The sequence below is a fragment of the Poecile atricapillus genome, chromosome 2 (genome assembly GCF_030490865.1).
Source record: "Poecile atricapillus isolate bPoeAtr1 chromosome 2, bPoeAtr1.hap1, whole genome shotgun sequence".
NCBI lineage: Eukaryota > Metazoa > Chordata > Aves > Passeriformes > Paridae > Poecile > Poecile atricapillus.
In genome coordinates this window covers 28490835-28513365 of record NC_081250.1, presented here as the reverse complement: position 1 = coordinate 28513365, position 22531 = coordinate 28490835, and positions in this window count along the sequence as shown.

Here is a 22531-nt window from a genome sequence, read left to right as displayed (position 1 = left end):
AAAATGTATAACTCAAACATGTGTTGTAGGTGCCTTTATAATTATTTAGTTCATTAAAAATTATCATGAGACTTGACTCATAGGCACAGGATCCCTAAGATACAAGATACCATTCCTGAGAATAGTGGGAAAAAAAGATATAAACTCACCTTTTTTTTTTTCTTTTTTTTTTTTTAATAGGAAAGGAGTGTGTTAAATCTGAACATTCCCTGAACCTACATAATTAGAATACTCATATAAATTAGTCATTAACTATTGATGTCTTAATAGATATATAGAAATGGAGCCCTATTCATTACCATTTTCTGCTTACATAATACTTAGGGTACTTATGGAGTCTCTTGGCAGTGGGAAAGCCTAGAGAGAAAGGTAATTTAGACAGAAGATAACTGTTGTGTTAAAAGGAAGGTATTTCCAACATTTGAAAAAGGGCCATTGGAGAATATGGTGAGGTGGCTTTTGTGTTTTGCAGATCATTATCAATGATTATCAATAAGGTTTTTCTGTACATCCTTTTTACTTGGGCCTAGAAGCTACTCAGTGAAAGATATTCATGTTCATTTTCTTGAATATGAGGGATTATTTTTCAAAGATAGAAGAAGAGTTATCTACCCTAAAGTCTAGTTTAGGAAACACAGAAATGGCCATATTCCAGCACATAAAAGACAGAGCCAAGGTGGAGTTGGAGATGAACTTAGCAAGGGATGCAAAGAATAACAAGAAGTGCTTGTACAGGTATGTCAGCCAGGAAGGGAAGGTTATAGAAAGCAGTACCCCTCTGATGAGCAAGGCTTGGCAGACTGGTAGCAAATGAGAATGAGATGCTCAGCAGTGTTTTTGTCTCAGTCTTCTATGGCAGCTTCTCTTTCCACACCTCTCCAGTGGATGGACTGCAAGATGGGGACAGGGGAAAAATGAAGAGGGACCTTGAAACACCTGGTAGGGGAGTCAAAGGTAACCACATGAAGTTCAACAAAGCCAAGAGCAAGGGCCAATCCCCAGTATCAGCACAGTCTGGGGGATGAATAGATGAAGAGCAGCCCTGCCAAGAAGGTCTTGAGGGTGCTGGTGGATGAGAGGCTGGCCATGAGCTGGCAGCACTTGCTCACATCCCAGAGAGCCAAATGTGTCCTGGACTGCGTAAAAATCAGCATGGCCAGCGGGGCAAGGGAGGGCATTCTGCCCCTCTGCTTCACTCTCATGACAACCCAGCCAGAGAGCTGTGTCCAGCTGTGGGGTCCACAGCTCAGGAAGGACATTGACCTGCTGGAGCAGGCCCAGAAGAGCGCCACAGAGCTGATTAGAGGGAAGGAGAACTTCTCCAGAGCAGAGAGAATTGGACTGTTCCACCTGGACAAGAGAAGGTTCCAAGAGAGACCTTATTGCAGCCTTTCAGTACTTGAAGAAAGCCTAGAAGATAGCTGCTGAGGGACTTTTTTGCAATAGCATATAGTAATAGGACAAGAAATAATGGTTTTAAATGATTTAGGGTAGGCTTGGATAAGATACTTAGAAGAAATTCTTTTGTATGAGAGTGAGGAGGCACTGGAACAGGTTGATCAGAAAAGTTGTGGAAACATTCAGGACCAGGTTGGATAGAGATTCAAGCAATCTGGTCTAGAGGAAGTTGTTGCTTGGAACAAGATTATCTTTAAGATCCCTTCCAAATCAGACCACTCAGTGATTGTATTATAAAAATTATTAATTTGCTAGAGGTATAATTTCAGAGTCTGTCCACAAAATGATGATGTTTGCTTGACAAAAGAAGTTATTTGGTTTGTCATTTATCTTTCTCTCCTTTTTCTTCCTTCGCCCTGCTTTGTGCTGTTGAAAGGTAGCAATATATTACACAATTTTCTGGTATAATGATGGTACTCTGAATCAATAAATGAATCCTCATGTTGCACAAAGGATACTGAGCAATTTTATTTCATAATAGGATGCAGAAAGTGACCATACTTTGCATTTCCTGCCCTTGCAGTGGTTTTTGGCTTTCAAAGCTCCATCAATATAAAGAAAGTAAGAGTCAAGTGAGATACAAGAAGCAGTGAAGAGACATGAAAACTAATGATAACGTAGGAAGCAGACAGATCTATACCAAAGTTCAGGTTACAGTCATACCTCTGTCTCCATGTATGTTGTCACACCACCCCCAAATTCTGCATATTGAAGAAGCTATTAACATCTGAGAGACAGGTGCTCTATCTGAAGAAAAGACCTCCATTGAGCAATTAAATGCATTACCACATTGCATTTAATTAACTAGCAAAACACCCTGAAGTAAAATAGAATTAAAGCCTAATTCTAAAGATTCCTTAAGCTAAGGAAGGTGAAGAGTTTCAGACTTAATTTGCCAAACAGTATTTCACTATTTCAAAGGTAATGTGAAGTTCTTACATAAAATCAGTTATGGCCAACTTGGTGTTTTATATTGTAAAGTTCTTGAATGTGTCTATGCCTTAAGCAGAATTTCTTTTCTTTTGGACAAGTAAATTGACATCATTTGCAAAAATTTTGTACAGCAACTCCATGTTCAATGAGATTAATTATGTAAAATACCCTGGGAGCAACAAACAGACTCAGTGATTTGCTCTCTAGTTGGACAGGTGAGATAAGTTGTGAAGTTCTTGCTCTTCCTTTACTCTTGGAAAATCCTAACAAAGATGTAGGAAGCTGCTTTGGAGTGCAGAAGGATGTTTTTACCTACCTTCTGTCTTCAGGTAATTTTTTTTTGTGTGTGTGTGTGTGTAGTACATATAACAGTCTATCACTCAGTTTCTATTACAGAAGCAAAACACTGCCTCTATTTGGAATAAAGTCAGCACCTGTCAGTATGTTCATAACTGACAGGACACATTGAAAAGACAGTTTCCATACTGAACTTCTCCATTTCTGTTTACCTAGACTGTTACCAGCCCATATAAATGTACCAGATATTTACATTTTAAGCATAGAATAGGTCTAAAATGTTGTCTTTTTCATTTCTTTTATAGTAGCCAAATGATATGTAAACTTTTTCCATTGACATCATAATGGTTGAGAACTCAAAGGGTGTGTAGTGATAGGAATATTTACAGTATGAATTCAAGTTTTCTTTTTTTAAATAGATTACAAATGCAGTAACCTCTGATTGCTTTCCATTATAACGTCTCAAATATTGTCTTCTCAAAAAGAACATACCTCCTATCTATGTACTACTTTATTTTAAATCCCATATGCAACTATTGCTGATCTTCATTTGAATGTAAGGAGCTATAAATACTTATATGTGGAAAAAAGCTACTGTCATTATACCTGGTTTTGAACTTCCATTTCTGCAGTTAGATGATACTTGCACAAACAATAAGATAATATGGTGAAAGTGTAAAATTTTTAGGTAAGCTGGCATTTTCCTTCATGGAAGAACTTATGCTTGTATAACTACAGTGTTCTTTCATTATTATTCTCAAAACCTGACTGTAGAATATTGATCTTAATGTTGGAATTAGCACTATTTTATATTTCTATCTGTGGTATCTTTACTCACATTCTATCCAGTTGCCTTTAATCTGTGGGACAGAAGATGAGTTGTGTGCAAAGATGAAATATTTGAGGTAGTTTATTACATAAAACAGAAAATTCTGAAGAAATGTTAGGGCTTCTGTATATAAAATCTTAATGCCCAAAGAGAGAGGTGTCTGCACAAGGCAAGAAGTAATGTGATTAGTTTGACCATCAAGAACAACAATCTTGTTATAAGGGACAGTTAAGAAGTGGAGTAGTTTGCCTAGGGAGACTGGATTCTCTGTTGCTGGAGATTTTTAGAAGCTGGTTAGATAGATATTTTGGGTATGGGGTTTTTGCCACTTGTTACTAGGAACACAGGATGGACTAGACAGCCTCCTGAGGTGTGTTCCAGCCCTTTCTTCTTTTTTTGATTTCTTCTATAAAGGTTCCAGGACAGACTACATGAAAATCATTACTAAAAATCTATTAAAGCAATTACAATCACTTTACCCAGCAAACCATCTCTTTTAATTTTTTTCAGAGATGGTTTGGTTTATTGTTGCCTGATAGGTTTTATTAAATTGATCCTTGTCATTTATCATTCACCATCTGGTCTTTCCTAAGTGTTTATATATTGATTCCTTTGTTACTTAAATCTGACCGGGTAAGAAAAGGAAGCAGTCATCTTCTCTTCAGAGAAAACAAGAAAAGTTAACCAACACCTGTACCATGTTTTTATGTTGATAAATCTACCAGCATTTTCAGTAGTCTAGTCAGTGCTGCTTTGCTGTCCTAAATAATCCCTCAAGTCTCACCCTACGGCAGCCTCGTGCCATGCAGTTGGCATTAGATACCCTTGACAGGATTTACATAACCTCCACCACCCCTGGGAGGAAGTGCTTTCTTTAAGGTGCACTTGAGGCCCTTACAATATCACAAGTTTTAGTCCTTCTCAGATGGACATATGTCACACAGACATTTGTTCTCTCCAACATTAATACGAAAGTCTTGAACCCAGAAGTATTATATTGTAGAGTAACCCCATGAAAACTGGAAAGGAAAAAAATAGACAACAGTTTTTCTCAGCTACCTAAAAGGACTTGAAAATAGAAGAAAAATCTCAACTGAAATCAGCTTTAGATTTTATAAACCATTCATGCAAAAAACATTTCTTAAAAATCTTCATACAATCAAATATTTATACATGGAGGTTGTGATAAGCATTTTACACTAAAAAATGGTCAAAGCAATTTCTGTTCTGGAAAAGGAAACATTAATTTAAAAGACAATAGAACAAAAACTTATGAGAATTTTAAGACTTTTTTTATTTTGGCATTCTTTATTATTCTTTTCTCTTACAGGTTGTGTATCCATTCTCTAAGACTGACATTTTCAGTCCTGAAACATAGAGTTAAGTGTTTCTCCAACTACAAAATCAGATGTGTACTAAGTTTTTGCCTGAGCTAGGCATTCCTTGTATCATATGCTCACAGTAGCAGTATATAATTGAACAAATAATATTTGCATTAGCAATAAAATTTCAGTAGTTAAGATTTTATTTTTGCAAGATGGGGGAACTTTAGAAGCCCTCATTTCCCTAGGACAATAATGTACCTGAAAACTGAGCTCATCCTGTTACAAATCCTGAAAAGAATTAAAGAAATTCTTGTGGATTTGTCATTTAAAATTAGTGAGTCCTATTTCCTTAAACAGGCATTTTGCAGGTGTTTGATTGTTCTAATACAACATATAACCTTCTAGGAAAACTTGTTCTTCTGAATTGAATGACTGAAAGTTCAGATGTTAACAAATAAAGCAGCTTTACTTTAAAAATTACTGTGGCACGTTTCTTACCACTAATTACTATTGTCTATTCAGAAATCCACTCCATTCCATTTACTTGTGTGCCACAATATTGCATATTTTCTGAAGGCTTTCCTTTGGAATAGCTAATGTAAAGCAGGAAACTGGGAATATTGAGAGCGGAGACTTTGAAATTTGCAATGAAGTGTATTGACATGGTATAAGGCATAGTGATACTAGTTTTCAACCTGGAGACACACTTGGGATAAGAATATATAAGTTTACAGCAGCTGTGCTTTTTTCATGATACCACATTATTGTTGCAATGGAACTCCATTCATTTTCTTCTGCATATCCACAACCATTTACTACGGACATGTCCAGTAAAACAGAGGGTCACAAGGCTTTGAAGCCAGTTTGAGGGAGTGTATCTTGACATGATCAAACCCTTCTGGTGCCTCAGACCCTGAGATTAGCTGAAGACTTCTCAAAGTTGCCTGACATCCCTTCATTTTAGCTCTGTTCTTCAGGGGAACAGTAGTAAATTCGACTCTTAGAAACACTTCTGTCACAGTGTGCATCTTCACAGTGAAACAGTAAGAACCTTCTTGTTGTGACTGGTTTATATGAATTGTTAAGAATTGCTGGAAGAATGCTAATGATATGACACAAGTCAAGATAGCTGAATATTTAAAACTAATGCTTATGCTCTTCTCTTTGGCTTATGTGTCTTTTCTAGATTTTATGGGTGAGGGAACAAAGCACAATTAGTCACGGTGTGAGACTTAAATAGGTAACCTTTTATGCCAAATTGCTAACCTACTATTAATGCTAAGTATTTCCAGGGAAATATACCTTCCATTCCAACTCAGGTTAAAACAAGCATCTCCCCACCTTCATCTACATAATACCACAAATTTAAAATTCACTTCTGGAGGCAAGTTTTACTCTAATTATTTCACATTGTTTTATGTTTGATATTAGGGTAAATTCCTATATATATATAATATATATTATTACTGTTACATATAATAATATATTATCAATAATATAATATTATATATACTATCTATAATATCTATATATAGATATATCTATATAAAATTATAATATAATTCCTATATATAAGGGTGCAAAAAAGTGGGATTTAATGTGATTAAACCCTTCTGAAATTAACACAAATATTTCCACAAAGTTAATGCAGATTTACATAGAGATATAAAGGACAGATCAAATAAACAACCTGGTTACTTAAAGTAAGTGTAGGTAGATTTGTTGCCAAAGTTGAAGATTCCTACTTCCCTGCTCTGTTTGTCTAGAGGCAGTCAATAGAATAGGCATAATCTTTCTTTCTTCTCTGGAAGTTACCTGTCAATTTAGGTATAGGTAAATGTGTTGAATTGAATGAATAGAACAGCTGAACAGTGACTGCAACAAAGCTTAATTTGTCCATCAACTATGTTTTTCTGCCAAAGTAGCAATGTGCAACCAATTCAGTAAGCCTTCTTAAGGCTAAAACAAACTGCAGTAGTCTGAAGTGTACCATCTTTCATGTATTTGAAGGCCCCTGTTGTCTACAGTGCACTGAATTACGCTATTTTTTGAGCACTGTACTCTTTTAGAGAATTAGATTTGATATAGATGGGGATTAGATGGTTTCCACAAACAAAGTATCAAAATTTTCCACTTGTCCGTGTATTTAGTGGCTACAATGAAATTTTATTTATCCAACAATGGACACTATTTCGGTATGCAATATCTATACGTGGAAGTAAGCTATTTGCTTCATGTGCATTATTATGCAATTATTTTTAAGATGAAGAGGTGATTTAATGCTGAAGGTGAGAGGAGTTACACTTTCTCAAGTGTTACACAATGACCTTTTTTCAAAGTCCTCTTAAGTCATCACTAGAGAGTTGATGATGCTCTTACAAAACACTCAATTATTGATTTTTAAGCACTTTTAAGATTCTTGAGATGAAGCTTATATGCTTGTACAGTTTAGAAGATGCACCACAACTTATGCTTTGAAAAAGATGCCAGATATTTATGGTTGTATGTCACACATGAACTCCCAAGGAAGTACTCTCCTAGTTGAAGTGCAGTCAAATCAAAAGAATAGAAGAAAAGTGAAAAGCTTTAGCAATAATTAACAGTACCTAAAAACGTGAGTATTTAAAACCTGATAGACATAACAACATGAAGTAAAAATGGTACATTTCCTTCCATGTAATTTATTTCTTAAAATATTTCTCAAAATCTTTAGAAATTTTGGTGGAAAATTCCTTAAACTCATCCATGGAGACAAATGTCAAAGCAGAAGATGGTGTTTAGCCTGTGGCATACTGTGAATTACTTTTATTGTTATTGTTTTACTGGGGCAGGGATTTTTTTAGTTTTTTGGGTTTTTTTGTTGTTTTTTTTTTTTTTTGCTTTAGGGAACTTGGTGTACAGCACTTCTACTGTATAATGAGGTTTCTGTGTGGAAGTCTCTATGAAGTAGTGGCATTTTTATATGCTTGAACCAATGTGGATTAAATTTCCCAAACAGGGAACACAATTTCATTCGCATGAATCGATAATACCATTTTCTTTCAAAATGTAGACATTTATTATGAGATTTGTATTTGTCTTTAGACTTCTAAATATGTTGGTAATGCAAAGCCCCTATTGATTTCAGTATGGGCTGGGAGTTAGTTGTCCATCTTTAGACATTTTTCTATCTGTCAAAATCAAAGTCAAAATTTAACTCTGAATAGGTGTTTTTCCTTTCAAAAACATAAGGATTAAATCAATTTGTCAATGAATTGTAAGAATGCATGCTCTAAACAAATTTTTTTTTTTTTCACAAGTATGTATCGAAATAAATTTATCAAATAATTTACAAATACTTCTGAACTTCATTTTCAAAATAAAATTCAGAGACTATAGGCATATAAACTTATATTCATTTATGTGTTTTGTGATGAAACTTCAAAAAGCCATAATTTATGTACGACTATATGAGGCATACTTACTGAAGTGTAAGTACTGATTGTACTTACAATTTTCAATTTATTTTTGTACTAGCTTTCAGAAATATGTTACTAATTTTCTATTTCTTTGTTAATAATCTGGTCCCTAAAAGAATTTTAAATAGAGTTAGCTGTAGTTTTTGGTCACAGAAACTATAATCTGGTTTGGTTAGAACCTCATAGACAGGACTGAAATGGAATAATTTACTCAGGAATTTTTCTTTTATGAATAATGAGAATTTTAAAATTATGCAGATTGTTCTGCAGATTACTAAAAAACACTATTAATGGACTAAATTTAGGTTTATTATTATTACTAAATATGCTACTTCTCTTACAAAATCTTTGAAGTCACAATTGTCAGTTTTCATCAATTAATTATTCTAATGTTTTGTAGATATCTTCATGCATAATTATTTTCACATTGCATCCTATTGGTAAAGGATGGTTTGCACAATATATCCAGGTTGAGTGAATAACAATGATAACTCAAGGACAGATAATGTGATTTCATATGTACAGACAGAATGATCCATTTCATGTTCATATGTCTCAAAAACTGGATTTTTCTTCAGAGATTTCAGAGGAAAAACCAACCATAAGTGTGATTTTATGACTGAGAAATTTCCATCACAGGTTCTTATCTGTCTTGTTTCTCTGTAACCTCTATGTTACAGTCTATTAACAGCCATGTAGTTTGGACTCTCGTGTGCTTTGGCATGAGTGGTGGATACTGGGCAGGGAAACCTTCCAGATGAAAGGAGAAGTTTGTCCTTTCCCATAAGCAAGTCCCCAGGCATAATTATAATAATAAGGTTGGCAAAGCCTTCTGGGGTTCAGCATAGAGTAACTGAGGTTCTCATTTAAATAATACTGCTTATTCCAGACATCCCCATGTTTAGAAATGTAAAGATTTTCATTTTCAAAGAAGAGAAATGAAAAGCACTCACTTCAATGAAAAGTTGCAGGAAGTTAGCCTTAAGATATTAGCAAAATTGGAATGACATTGTGCAGATAAATAAGACCATTTTGTCAGATTCCACTTTACAGCTGCCTGTGCTGTAAAAGAATTGTTCTACTGCTTAAGAATATTACTTTTTTAAAAAAATAGAACATACTGAAGCCTTTTTCCAGGTTTCTCTATTGAAAAAAAAAAAAAAAACCACAAAAAAAACCCCAATCTAAAAAACAAAACAAAACCCCCTGAATGTCTGTGTGGTGCTACCAAGAGTAGATCTCTGTTCTTACGGTTGAACATGGCTGTGGTATTGAAGGACAGAGGGAGGTATGCTACATAGCACCCTAATTGTTATTGTATTGTGCAACAAGGACTGTGTGTAATTCTGAATAGCATTACTGAGCAAGGGTGACTTTCTTATAATCCTCCTACTTTTATGTCGTCTGTCCCAGTAAATCACTCTCTGATGTGTATTAGAGATCCAAGAATTGAGTCTTGCTGAATCTGTGTGGTGTAGTGGTTCAGCACCTACAGAAATGAGGAGCTGGCTGAAGTGAGGATTATAACTCAAAACAGTGGATGCTTGTTAAAATTCACTATTATGCTCTATTGGCATTTCATAACAGAGAATGGATGGATTAAAAATGTGTGCTGATTGCTATACAGCTGGGACTTTTTAACAAAACGGCTGCATACTTGTGGTACTCCAAAGAACTAAACTATGTTCTGAGGCACTTAAACTGTGAATCTATGAAGACTCTTACTTGCAGGGATGAAGTCCCAGCTTCGGTCCCTCAGCATGCTGGATTATGTTCCTTGTGTGGGTGATGCCTCTGGGAACCATGGAAAAGTTCTGGAGTCTGGTTTGATATGGTCAAGAAGAATACAATGCACTCTGCTGCTTTCTGTCTCTTTGTTTCTTCACACACATTCTGTTCAGCTGCCATAAAGCAAAATACAACATATTGCATAAAACCCTCACAAATATTTGAATTGCATTCTCTTTTCACTTTAAGGGCTCTGTTTACTCAAAATACTAGATAAGGTGGGTGAACTGGAACACACAATTAACACAGTTTACAAAGCCAAATCAAGCCCAACTCTAAATACAGTCATTGCTACCATCCCATCTGTACTGTGTGCTGTGTCAATTGAGAGCTAACAAAATTCACTTTGATTTAAAATGTGAGGTAAAGTTTTTCCTGACATCTCCATCAACGTTTTACAGAATTTTCTCTGATATTCTAAAGTCTTATGTGAGTCTTACATAAAATTTCAAACTGTGAAAATGTAAATTACCTGTTATTTTTCCTATGCCCATTTCCTCTATCTAGTGTTGATGTGATGATTTACTTTTTACAGCACATGCTTTTTGTTTTGCCCATCTCTCTGGGGTGAAAAATGGTGTCTCCTGTAAACGAGACCTCCCAGGTGATATTCTACACCTCCCCTTCCCCCTCTTCTTCCTCTTGCCAGTTTCAGTGAACATAAAGGTTGTAGATAATGTAAAGGTTTGCCTTCTGTTGTTCGGTACAAAACTAAATAACAGTATGTGCTTTCCTAGTCCCATAAAAAGATCTCTAGACCCCACTAGTATTACTTACTCCAGACATTACCCAGAATAGCACTTCAGTTATCATACCAGACAATATGCCTGAGCTCATTCTGCATAATTGCCACCCCTGTGGAAATTTTTGTCAGAACAAGAAAAATGAGTTAGGCTAATTAGACTAGTATCAATAAATAAATTTTGTGTCAATTTTGTATTGACAAGGTAAATTTTCATTTAGAATTAGTGAAATGTGGTCTGCTCCAAGCGTGACTCACACAATTTGACCTAGATTCTTAGCCTTTTTTTTCCTTAAATTCTTAATTTTTTAAAAATTTCCTCAATTTTATTTCTTATGAATATATATATATATAAAGAAAACTGACACCATCCTCCCATGCCATGTTGAAAATCTGCTGATGACTATTGAGTGAATTGATCAGCTCTTGCAGTTTTCCAGATCTTATCTTCAGGGGTGCTAGATGTTACTTGTTTGATATTTAACACTTATTATAGATCTCTCTTTTACAATAATGGTTACTATTTCACTATTAAAACCCCCTGCTATTAATAAGTAGAATGTGACATTATCATCATTAGTCTAAGTAAGCAAGAAAGCTTTTTTTTTTCCTTCTTGGTATTCATTAATTTATCATAAAAGTGATAAATAGGATGAATGTGATTTTGTATTCATGATGAGGTGAGTTATGTTTAGTGTTTCATCCTAATGTGATGTGTAGTATTTTCACAAGAGTTGCTTCTGGAGATGTTGGTACAGATAAGAGAGGTCTTCTGAACATGCTCCTGTTATATTACACTGTTAAGCATTCAGAACAGCAGATGATATCCATATGGAAAGCAAGAAAAATATAAAAAATGCTATAATCAGACAGAAAACAGAAATTGTGTTTAGTGGTCTTGCAAAAGCACCACTATAGTTGGCAAGAGTACATTTCATGTTGACAGTCTTTGCTCAGAAGCCCAAGCCTAAATGCTCATCAAGAGTCAACTGCACTCTTCCCATAGGCATATTCCTCTTGGAAAAGCTGAGAGGTGTTTGTCAGCCAGTACTGGCAGCACAGATTTCTCTGCTATATTAAACCTAATATAAACTGCTACTTTTTAAAGGCACAGTGTGGGCACTTCTTTGAGTTGCCATTCCAGCATTTCCCTGAAGTGCTCAGTTCCCTACAAGATGATGTGTTTTCATTTGTTTGGGGTTTTATAAAGACAATGCCACATGTACTTGGTCTTTCTTAGCTCTGTTTAGGGACATGCTTGTGGTTCCAGGAGAAAACTCTGAATTTAAGCTCTGATAAGGGCTTTCTAAATGAGCTTTCAAAATCTGATAGGCTGCACAACCCACTAAGTCACATTTAGCTGACAGCATCACAAGCAATAAAAGAACTATTGCTAGAAAGAGCCACAGGATAAATTAGAAACCCTTAGAAGTTATAGTAAACTATCTATAATAGTCTTTAACTACACTGTTGCAGCAAAGTGAAATGGAAAGACTAATGAAGAACCTGAGCTAGTTAATGCAGAAACTATTTCTGTATCATCAGGTGCCTTCTGAAGAATTCAAGCCAGGTGGTATAGGGTGAAATCACATCCCTTTGCTAAAGGTATTGAAGGAATTTTATAGGCACTGACTCTTTTTTTTTTTTTTTTTTTTTTTTTGGTAACCTGTGCTCAAAAAATAAATCTGTGCAGCCTACAGTTGCTCTTTCCTAATTAAGGATGGCAGTTAAAATAATTAGAGAAACACTACTTCAATTATCCTTTGTAACTGTACTATTTACTAGTAGAAATTAGGCCAGCACCCCTGACATTGGACATCTCTAAGAGGTAACACCTATTTTGGAAAAATAATTGTTAATTACATTTTCTTTAGTTTTTCAAGGTTTAGTTTGTGACCTTTTTACATATGCTGGTGTGGGTGCAGTATTGAACTAGAATATATATATATGTATTTTATGGACATCTGTATTTTTTGCTATGTGATTCAGCCAAAATACTTGAATATTTTCTCTTTTTACCATTGTAATTTGGTTATGGTATTTTTAAGTAATTTGATTGAGTTGCATTATGCACAGCTGTAACAATTCCCTTATTGCTTGTTTTTGAGCATTGCCCAAGAATATTGTCTAACTAACCAATATATGTCATGTACATCTCTTTAACTATCCTAAAGGTAGAGCTATGAGTAGAATATTTATCTTTTGAGTGATTTTAGGTCTGGCTGTGTGCATAGGTGCTTGTTTGTGTATATTACTGCTTCTTTTCATCTATGTCATCCAAGGAATGTGTACCAAAGATGTCATTTTTATGGTCATGACATGGACTTCTCAGGGAGGCAAAGTGAATTTTCATCCACTACCTTTTAGCTTTTGAAATTAGTATTTTGACACCCTTTTAAGAGACCTTAAGGGTAAAGAATGGCATCCAGCCCAGACTGTAAGGCAACAAAACTATTATATCAACTTAGAAGTCCTCTTTGGATGGTTTTTCTTTGACTTGTAGTAAAGTGCAAGCCCTCAAAAACTTGTTACATTTCTTGTGCAATTAATTGGATTTACACAATTAAATATCATAATCAGAGTTGGTAAAACAGATTGTCATTAGAAGAAAGGAAGCAAAAAACTCCACAACTCAAGTATATTTTTATTTTTATCTTCCTTTTCTGAAGGGGAAAAAAATTCACAGTGACTCAGGGGACTGTGCTTAGTAAATTTGAGCTTTCCTTTGTAAAATGTGAGTAGAAAACATCTTTCTTCTTTAGGCTATCATCAAAAGCATAGAGATGATAATATAAAGATTCAACATCCTGAATAAAGTATCACATTGCAGAGATTGTAATCTTAGATATAAGGAGCCTTTTATTTTTTGGGTTTTTCTGAGAAAAATCTAAAATCTGAGGAATTTTATGTCAATCTGAGCTTCTGTTCTTATCTGCACTGGATTCTAAGTGAATGAGAAGATTTTTTAAATTTCTTTTTAAATGTATTCTGGCCCTGTTCACAATGGGATTCCAACACTTCCTGTCAGAGCATGACTTGTCAGGAATTTCATTAATCTCCATTTCAAACTGTAGTACAGGCCTCTAAATTTAAAAAGAAAAATAAGCATAGCACTTAACATTGAAAGAGACCTAAACTTAGAATTATAATAAATAAGAACCTAAACTAAAACTACAAAAAATAAAGATGAACCCAAACCAAAACTGGAAAAAGGAATGTCAGTCAAGCCTGTTATGTTCAAAAGCCAAATATGATTTCTGTATTTTAAATCTTAGGTTAATGGTATAATGTAATTAAATACTCTGTGTCCTATCAAACATAAACTGTAGCTTTTATATTACTCTTTTTCTTAGAGATGTTTATTTCTTGTCCTTCCCTCTTTCTCAAGCCAGGCATGAGTTTGAAACAGAAGCAAACTAGTGTCAATTCCTTTGGTCTCTGTTCTGTCATTCCATTGCTGAAATTCTGCCCAACTGAAAATTTCCATTCAGACTGACTTGCATTTGTTTAACCGGTGGTTGTTGTTATTATTATTTTACATTATTTTAACACTCCTTTGCAAAAATCGTGGACTTTGTGCAATCCTTGCTGTGCCTATGCATGACATTTTAGAAGCATCTGCTTCTGTGGATCTTTTTTCACAGTAGTACATTTTTTCCTGAAGACACTCTGACCCTCACCAAAAAACCCTTCAGTTGCTTTTAAGCTTTGGTCTGTGCTGTTACCAAACTTGTATGTGGAGTAGGTACCACCCAATTTAATACTATGCTAACCTAAGAAATACTGAGACCAAATAAAAAGTTACAAAAGTAAAGAGTAAATAAGATCAGTGGAAGATTTTTCAGCATCTTTAACCCCTCCTTTAAGACAAAATAGGATGTTGTACAGACTTTGTCTTCAAAATCTCTGCTCCACATTATACTTTTTATGATGAGAATTAATAGGCAGAATAATATGCACAAGGAAATAGGTGGAGCAGAATGGCTTATGAGGGTTTCTTATGTAAAAAGTATTTTTCAAATTTACAGTAATTTTTTTCAGCCTGCAGTGTGTTAGAAAGGAAGATAAGACTACGGAATGTCACTATGCTACAAGAATCCTTCTTGCTCTTTGGAACAGTACAAGAGCTGTTTGCTTATTAAGGAAGCAGACAGTTCTTAGAAGATGTCTTATTTTAGTTATTATTTAGTTTCTATTAATATGCATTAATAGAAAGTGACTGGAGAATTCTTCTTTGGTTCTACAGTCCTGAAAAGACTAAAATTGTGTTAATTCATAGCAATATATTTCAGAGGGCAAGAGCTCTGCAGCTTCCTTTAACCTGTAATCATTTTACCTTGCTTGCTTCCCTACGGTGGACCTGTAGCAGTAACAGCAGCAGTTGCAGGTGGAATTAAAGCATATTTGCCCCATTTGGCCCTTGTCACATATATCAGGGCTTGAATTCCATCTCCTGCTTTCAGTTCCTTTCTCGTTTGATTGATTGATTGAATGTGGGACATTTAAAAATATTTATTCTTCAAAATAGGAAAGAAAAAACTTTATGACAAAATGAAATAAAAACCAGTAACTTAATGTCTTATTAAAACATAATACTTTCAAAAATGAAAATCCTAACATTCAAAGATAGCATGTTCTTCCCTTCTCCCCTCTTTTTCAAATACTGAAAACTAATGAATTGCAAAATTGTGAATAATGGTAACCTTGCGCACTCTATGTGGAAGAAGCCTCTAACATCACAGCAGAGTTTGGTGACCCAATATAGCTAGGTCAAAGAAGAAATGAAGTCCTAGAATATTACTGAAATCCTCCCAGCATGCAATGTTTGTCGCTAATATTGATCCTTGGTATACTCACAAGAGCCTAATTTTCCTTTTTTGAAAGACAGGTATAATTATTCTTTCCTGTCTTGTGAACAGATTTTGGGAGGTGCAAATACAAGTTTTTAAGCACATTAAATTCACTGAATGAAAAGATCACTTCCTGCTTCTAAATGTTCTGTGGTTTATAATTCTAAGGGTTCAAATGATATCTCCTTTTTTGGCGTTTTGTATTTCTGTGAAGACTTGCGCTATTTGTCTGGTGGGATTCTGATCTATAGTTGCTGAAAATCCTATTACACCTATACACATGATTTTAGTCTCCAGTTTTTGTTTTTTTTTTTTTCCTACCTTGCATTTCCTTCCAGGGAAGAATTTACTTATCACATGACTCAACATAGCTGTTTAGTCCTCAATCTACACCTTGCAAACATTGGTTTTACCCAGTCACTGTCTACTTACAGTTTTCTTGTATCTGAACTTCATTTTCTCTTTTGGCATCTTTGCCTGCGTGTGCCATGCAGTGCTACCAAGAACTAGCTCCTTGTCTGTATTGCTATCCCCTCCCAATTTCTATGCTCTCCTCAAACACCTTTTATAGATGCACCCCATCTTTGGCTCTTTGCAATACAGTTTAGCTTGAGTGTGAGATTGGTTGCTCTAGGTAGCTCTCTAATAGCTGTAATAGCCATAAAAGCAGTAATGACAGCCTTCAGTGCCCCACATTTTCTTCTTACTTCTTGCTTTGGATGGGAAAAGTTCTCTTGGAAAGCTCAAGAACCTCATATATTGTGTTCTTTCAAATGCTGCTTTAAACCTTCTAATTTAAAATACATCTGCTAGGCACAGATAGAAGTGACACATGGCTACTGTCTATTTTGTTACCTCTGCCTCTCTAGAGTACTGGATTTGGGCGAAAGGGAGAACACATTTTCATTTCTGTTTTGATGAACAAACACCTCTGCTCTCTAGGGAAGAGGCCACCATCTTTATTCAGCACCTTCACAGGTACAACAAAGCCCTGCTACAAAAGTTGGCATTCTCAGCAACTAAAAATAGAGAGTATATTAAATATGGCAAAAGTGAGAACATAATGCATATGATCTCATTCTCTTCACAGAAGTTAACATAGTCAGTTTCTCCTATGTTATCTACTCTATAACAAAATATATGCCCTACTGCAAATGGTCACAAAAAAATTAATTCTTCACCTGAACACCAATGGCAACACTTGCATGCCTCAGCCTCTTAAATAGCAAAGTCACTTGCTAATTAACTGGAGACTGGGGCAGGGTTTGCCCCTGAAACAACATTTACAATGTGCTTTTCAATTAAAATCTTGATTTATTTCGGTCCTTTTATCATCTTTACTAGGTCTTTGCTACTTAAAAAAACCCAAGAAATACTATTCTCTGTCTTTTAATTTTACTTCTGTTAATAACCAACACCTGCTTTTCAGTATCTTGTCATTTTACGTGAATGGAGCTGTGTCCCTTAGATTTTGTCCCTTTTCCTTGACTCTTGAGTTGCTTGTCTTGGAATACGCAGGTGTTGTATGCAGGCACCAAGGCTTAAGGATGGTACACAGGTGGAAATGGATGGCTAGGTCCTAATGCTTATACGTGCTTATAATTTCAAATGTACTTATCTATGATATAATATCAATGTAGCTGTTGTCTACTTACAGTAATAGTTTTGATTATTGCTGTAACTACTAAAATTCATAAAGGTGCTATTGTTGAGAGAGGTCATATTTTTTTAAAAACCTGGTTTGTACAGTTGTTAAAAAAAAGGAAATAGGCTTAAGGCCCTTCTTTGACTCCACAAGCTTGTTTGGTTTGTCATGATAACCACTCATTTAATAAATGGCATTGCTTTTTCCTACAGACCCCTTGCTGCTGTGTTAATATCTGTGCTCAAGCTCTGAGCATGTCCAATAGTGATCTGGAGTGAGAGTCTGTAATTCTGAAAGGGCACGTTGTATCATCTTTGTGTCTTCTGGGTTTCAGGAGGGCTTAAAGGATGACCAAAACCATTTAATGTGCACTGAACAACTTCTAAACAAGAGATTTTCCAGCAAACTTAGTAAACACAATCTTTAAGCATTTCTCTTCCTGTTCCTTGCTTCATGTTTGCCTTAGACTATAACTGCATCAGGAGATTTGAGGTTTTCTACAATCTCTATGAACTATAGAGGGGCAGAAATCTCACATAAAATATGTGAAGGATTCTGAAGTGTTTGCACCATTCTCTCTTGGTATCTGTACAGGAGGACATGCAAATTAAAGCCATCTGTGAGATTATGCACAAATTCTTTTATTGTCCTGATATTCAAGTGACTTCTAGGCTACTTCATTATCACTTTATCATGGCTGGCCATTTCATTAATTTAATTGCAAGGAGAGAAACCTGGAAACTCCACTGACCCTGCAAGAACCTATTGCAATTTACATTTACATGTTTTAACTTGGTTTGTTATTCCAGTGATTCATAAATTGCTATGCTAGGTCCTGGACTAGTATAATTTTTCTTTTATTTTTATTTTCTCAGTTGGTAAGAAAATGAGTATTATTGTGATGGGATTAAGATGATTTATGTAACTCAGTCAAAAAATCATTTCAGTGGTTCTTTAGTATTTTGCACTAGAGGACTGCCTGATGCTTTGGTTATATTGGCACAGAGAGCTGAGAATTCATCCTGATCATTGATTCAGAGTTATAGATGATTCACTCCTGTTGTGTAGTAATTTCAATTTAATTAATTGAAAGTAATATGTATGAGTAGCATTTTTACTCCTCAATGGTTCAGAAGGAGCTAGATTAGGACAATGCAAGGAGCTAGATGCAGCTAGTATCTCCACAATCAATGGTAATAGACTCTTATTGTCAACAGTGCTTCTCAAGTTAAGAACTCAATGCTCAGTATCTCACTTTATAGGCACAAAAACCCCAGTGAGGTGACAGAGGTTGCCTGTGTAGGAACTACCCAGAAGACCACTAGGAGATCCAGAACAATACTGGGGTTACTCTGCTCCAACAACTGGGCCAGTACTCTAAATGAATTGCCAAGCCTTCTCCTTTCTAAAGCTTTCATACTTTGAAGTCTTGGTTATGATGAAGGCTGAAAATATTATTAAATTTAACTTACTTTTCATCTTTCAGGGAATCATGGAATGGTTTGGCTTGGACCAGGCCTTAAAGGTTATCTAGTTCCAATCTCCCTGCATAGACAGGGACACCTTCCACTAGACCAGGTTACTCAGAGTTCTGTCCAACCTGGTCTTGGACACTTCCAGGGACAGGATATCCATCACATCTCTGCAAAACTTGTTCTAGTGCCTCATCACCCTCACAGTAAACAATTTCTTCCTAAAATCTAATCTAAAGCAGCCCTCTTTCAGTTTAAAACTCTTCCTACCTTGTTCTGTCACTGTATGCCCTTGTAAAAACTCCCTCTCCATCTCTTTTGTAAGCCTCTTTATGTACTGAACGGTGCTATAAGGTCTCTCTCCCTGGAGCCTTCTCTACTTCAGGAGGAACAACCCCAAGTCTCTCAGTCTGTCCTTATATGACAGGTTCTCCAATCCTATGATCGATTTAGTGGCCCGCTCCAAGTCTACACCTTTTTTATTTTGGGGGCCTCAGAGCTGGATGCAGTGTTCCAGGTGAGGTCTCCCAAGAAGAGAGCAGAGGGGAAGAATCTCCTTTGAGTTCTGGTCACACTTCTTCCTGGAGCCCAGGATATGGTTGTCACACATTGCAACAAGATTTGTCTGGACTTTTAATTTTTTGAACTCTTTGTGAATTATTTTAATTTTAGTTTTCCTGTGTAGCATAGTTTTCTAGTACATGAATGTTTTCTGAAAATTGCGCTGCATTGCATTATCAGGTAAATGGATATTGAAATGCAGTTGGTTATGGAGGCCTCTAGGTTTTTAATACTAGGTCTAAATGACAATGACATATGCAATGTGCTGTTAATTCATACAGTCAAACTGGGATTACTCTGTTGTTTTCTTTCCTTTTTTCATTGGAGATACTTGTTACCATGTACTTTTAATTCCACATCTCCTAGTCTCACATACAAATAGAATCACCATTTTTTTTTTTTCTTCCTACTGGTACGTTCCTTTTTCCTTATTTAAGGTTTAGTCCTTGATGCTGCATTTGAAACAAAGGTATTATATAACATTGGGCAAGTATCTACCCTATTAATTTCTCTGGTTTTTTTTTCTTTTTAATTTTGCTGTTATGTGCTTTTTTGTTATATGACACTAACGTCATGATAAAATAAGCACCGTTAAACTTCTTAAAGAGTCAGCGCCAAGAGGTTAAAATGTGGTCAAGGGTTAATTTACCAGACAGAAATCTCATTAGGTTTTCATGGATTTGCTGTAGTCAGTCATATATGTAGTTGTTATTTTAATGAGTCTTCTATAGACAATGTTTTAAAAGTTGCTGCTCAACAGTTTGGATGGAGGGCATCCTTTTCATTGTCTGTCAGGCCCATCAGTGACATCGAAGTTTACTGGGGGAATGCCTGGAAGGAATGGATAAAGCAAATCAATTTCAAAAAACTAGTAAGGATTTTTAACTTAGTTTTGAAATGTACCTGCATATTATGCTCCGATTGTGACTATCTTTTTTCTGAAGGATTTTCTTTGGTACAAGCATAATTTTATGAAGGTGTCCAAAAGGTTTATTTTTTCATCATAAAGTATTTTTGAGCATATTTCTCTGTCTTGTCATCAAGCAAATTTTTTTTTTTTTTAATATTTGACTTAGATTTTATCATATGGACTATGATGGTTTATTTTTGATTTGAAAATGTGCTTAAACTCTTCTTACATTTTCAGAAGAAAACAGTATTTATTGAATCTTCTCTTTGCTCTGTCTGGATTTACTTTCATTTTGTACATTACAGCAAGTATTTTTAGCTGCACAGTGTGTCAAATTGAACAGAAAATAGGTATTTAATTGTCCTCTTCCAAATTAATGTGTGAAGTATATATTACCATTTGGAAATGGAAATAATATATAATTTTCAATATTTTGTAAAGCTTTATAGTGTACTTGAACATGTCTATAAAAGAGAACTAGTATCTTATTTCTAAAGTAGTGTTATTAGAAAAGTTGATTTTAAAATAATTTCTTAAAATAAATTCAGCACTTTTTTGGATATTTTCAATTTGGTAAAAAACTTTCATCTTTTCAACTAAAATTGGAAATTATTTTGAAGTGAATTTTTCAGTTTCTAAAAGGATTATTTAAAAAGAAAATATATTTAATGTATGGTACTATTAACAGTAGTTATGTTTTAACTGCTCTAAGAAGAGTAGTTAAAACATAAAAACTTTACTAGAAAACTGTAAGAATTTTGAACAGACATGTAAAATTACAAAGTAATTACTATGCCTTCACCAGTTAACATATGAGACAGTTATGACTGATGACAACCCAAAATTGCAATTCAGCACACAGAACTACAGCATCTTCCTCTTAACAGTTAATGAAGTTTTTCTGAGTGCCACTGACAACAGTGGATGAACAAAGATGAGGATAAAGAGGGCTTCAAAACAGCTTCACTCTTCTCCCTAGCATGTGTAACAGGGCCAGAGAGGGAGGAGGAGGGGAAAAGATGTGTGGCATGAGGAGGAACAGCGAGCAGTACAGTGCTTCTCCTGCCAGGATGCATTTATTGCACAGCTTCCCTTGGAGTTACAGCCCAGCCGGGACCACAGAGAGCTCGGCTGTTTGCAGAGTGTCGACCTCCTACGGCTCAGTAAAACAGGATGCCAAACCTGTGTGCATGGAGTGGGGGTGGTGATGTGTGCTGGAAGGTGGCCACTGTGCTGTGCCAGACTTTGTAAGGTGCAGGTTGTGAGGTAAGGAAGTGCAGGGTGGGACACAGCTGTGTGAATTTCATAGGTAATACCTAAAATGTGATGGCTCTGAGGTAACTTTGGAAACTTGGCTTGATGTTGGTTTAATTACCTTGGCTGACTGACACACCAACAATTTTTAGTGCACTGTTTAAAGATAAGAAAATCCATTATTGATCTTGCTTTAGAGCAATATGTGGTAAAGCTTTGGGAGCTGTTTGATTAGCGTCTCGAGATATGCATCCAGTGGGTTGGGGTGGTCAGCTGGAGAAAGTAGCTTCATCAGCTCTGCTCATCCAGGGGTTAAATTGCCACTTGCTTCCCAGGGTCATATGTGTAGCCACGGCCTTCCCATAAGCTGAGCAGCTGCTCCAGTCTGAGTATGGGCATAAATAAGAAAATGATGGCCTCGTTAGAGAAACTGTGAATGCCCCATCCCTGGCAGTGTTCAAGGCCAGGCTGGATGTGGCTTTGACCAATCTGGTGTAGTGGGAGCTGCCCATGGTGGGGGGTAGAATTACCAATTATTTCATCACAAAGGTGGCTTACAGGAACAGCAACTGAGAGACTTGATCAAGAACAGAAATTATCATAGGTGTTTTACATTTAGAATAACATTACCCTCTTGGAAGGCCGTGTGGGAAGGACAGGAGTGGTGGAAAAACATGGTGCTTCCCTCTTCCTCAGCAGGACTGGACCAGTGAGTATGTGTAGTGAGATCAGAAAGGAGGACAATCAAAGTGTTGTGGCAGAGAGTAATATGTTCCAGAATAGAGGGTAATGAAACAAAGTAGTACAGAAGAAGTAACCTGGATATTGTTAAAACCAACACAGGGAAATTATGCAATAGCAGGTTTCTTTAGTTGGCTTTACACCATTAGTTGTAAAGTGAGCCCTCAGAATGAGCTGAGTGAGAAGTTGGACTTACTGGATTTGGGGCTTTACTTTGTAAATGCTGAAATACATCAGATCATAGAAACCTGAAACTTTGCATCTCAGA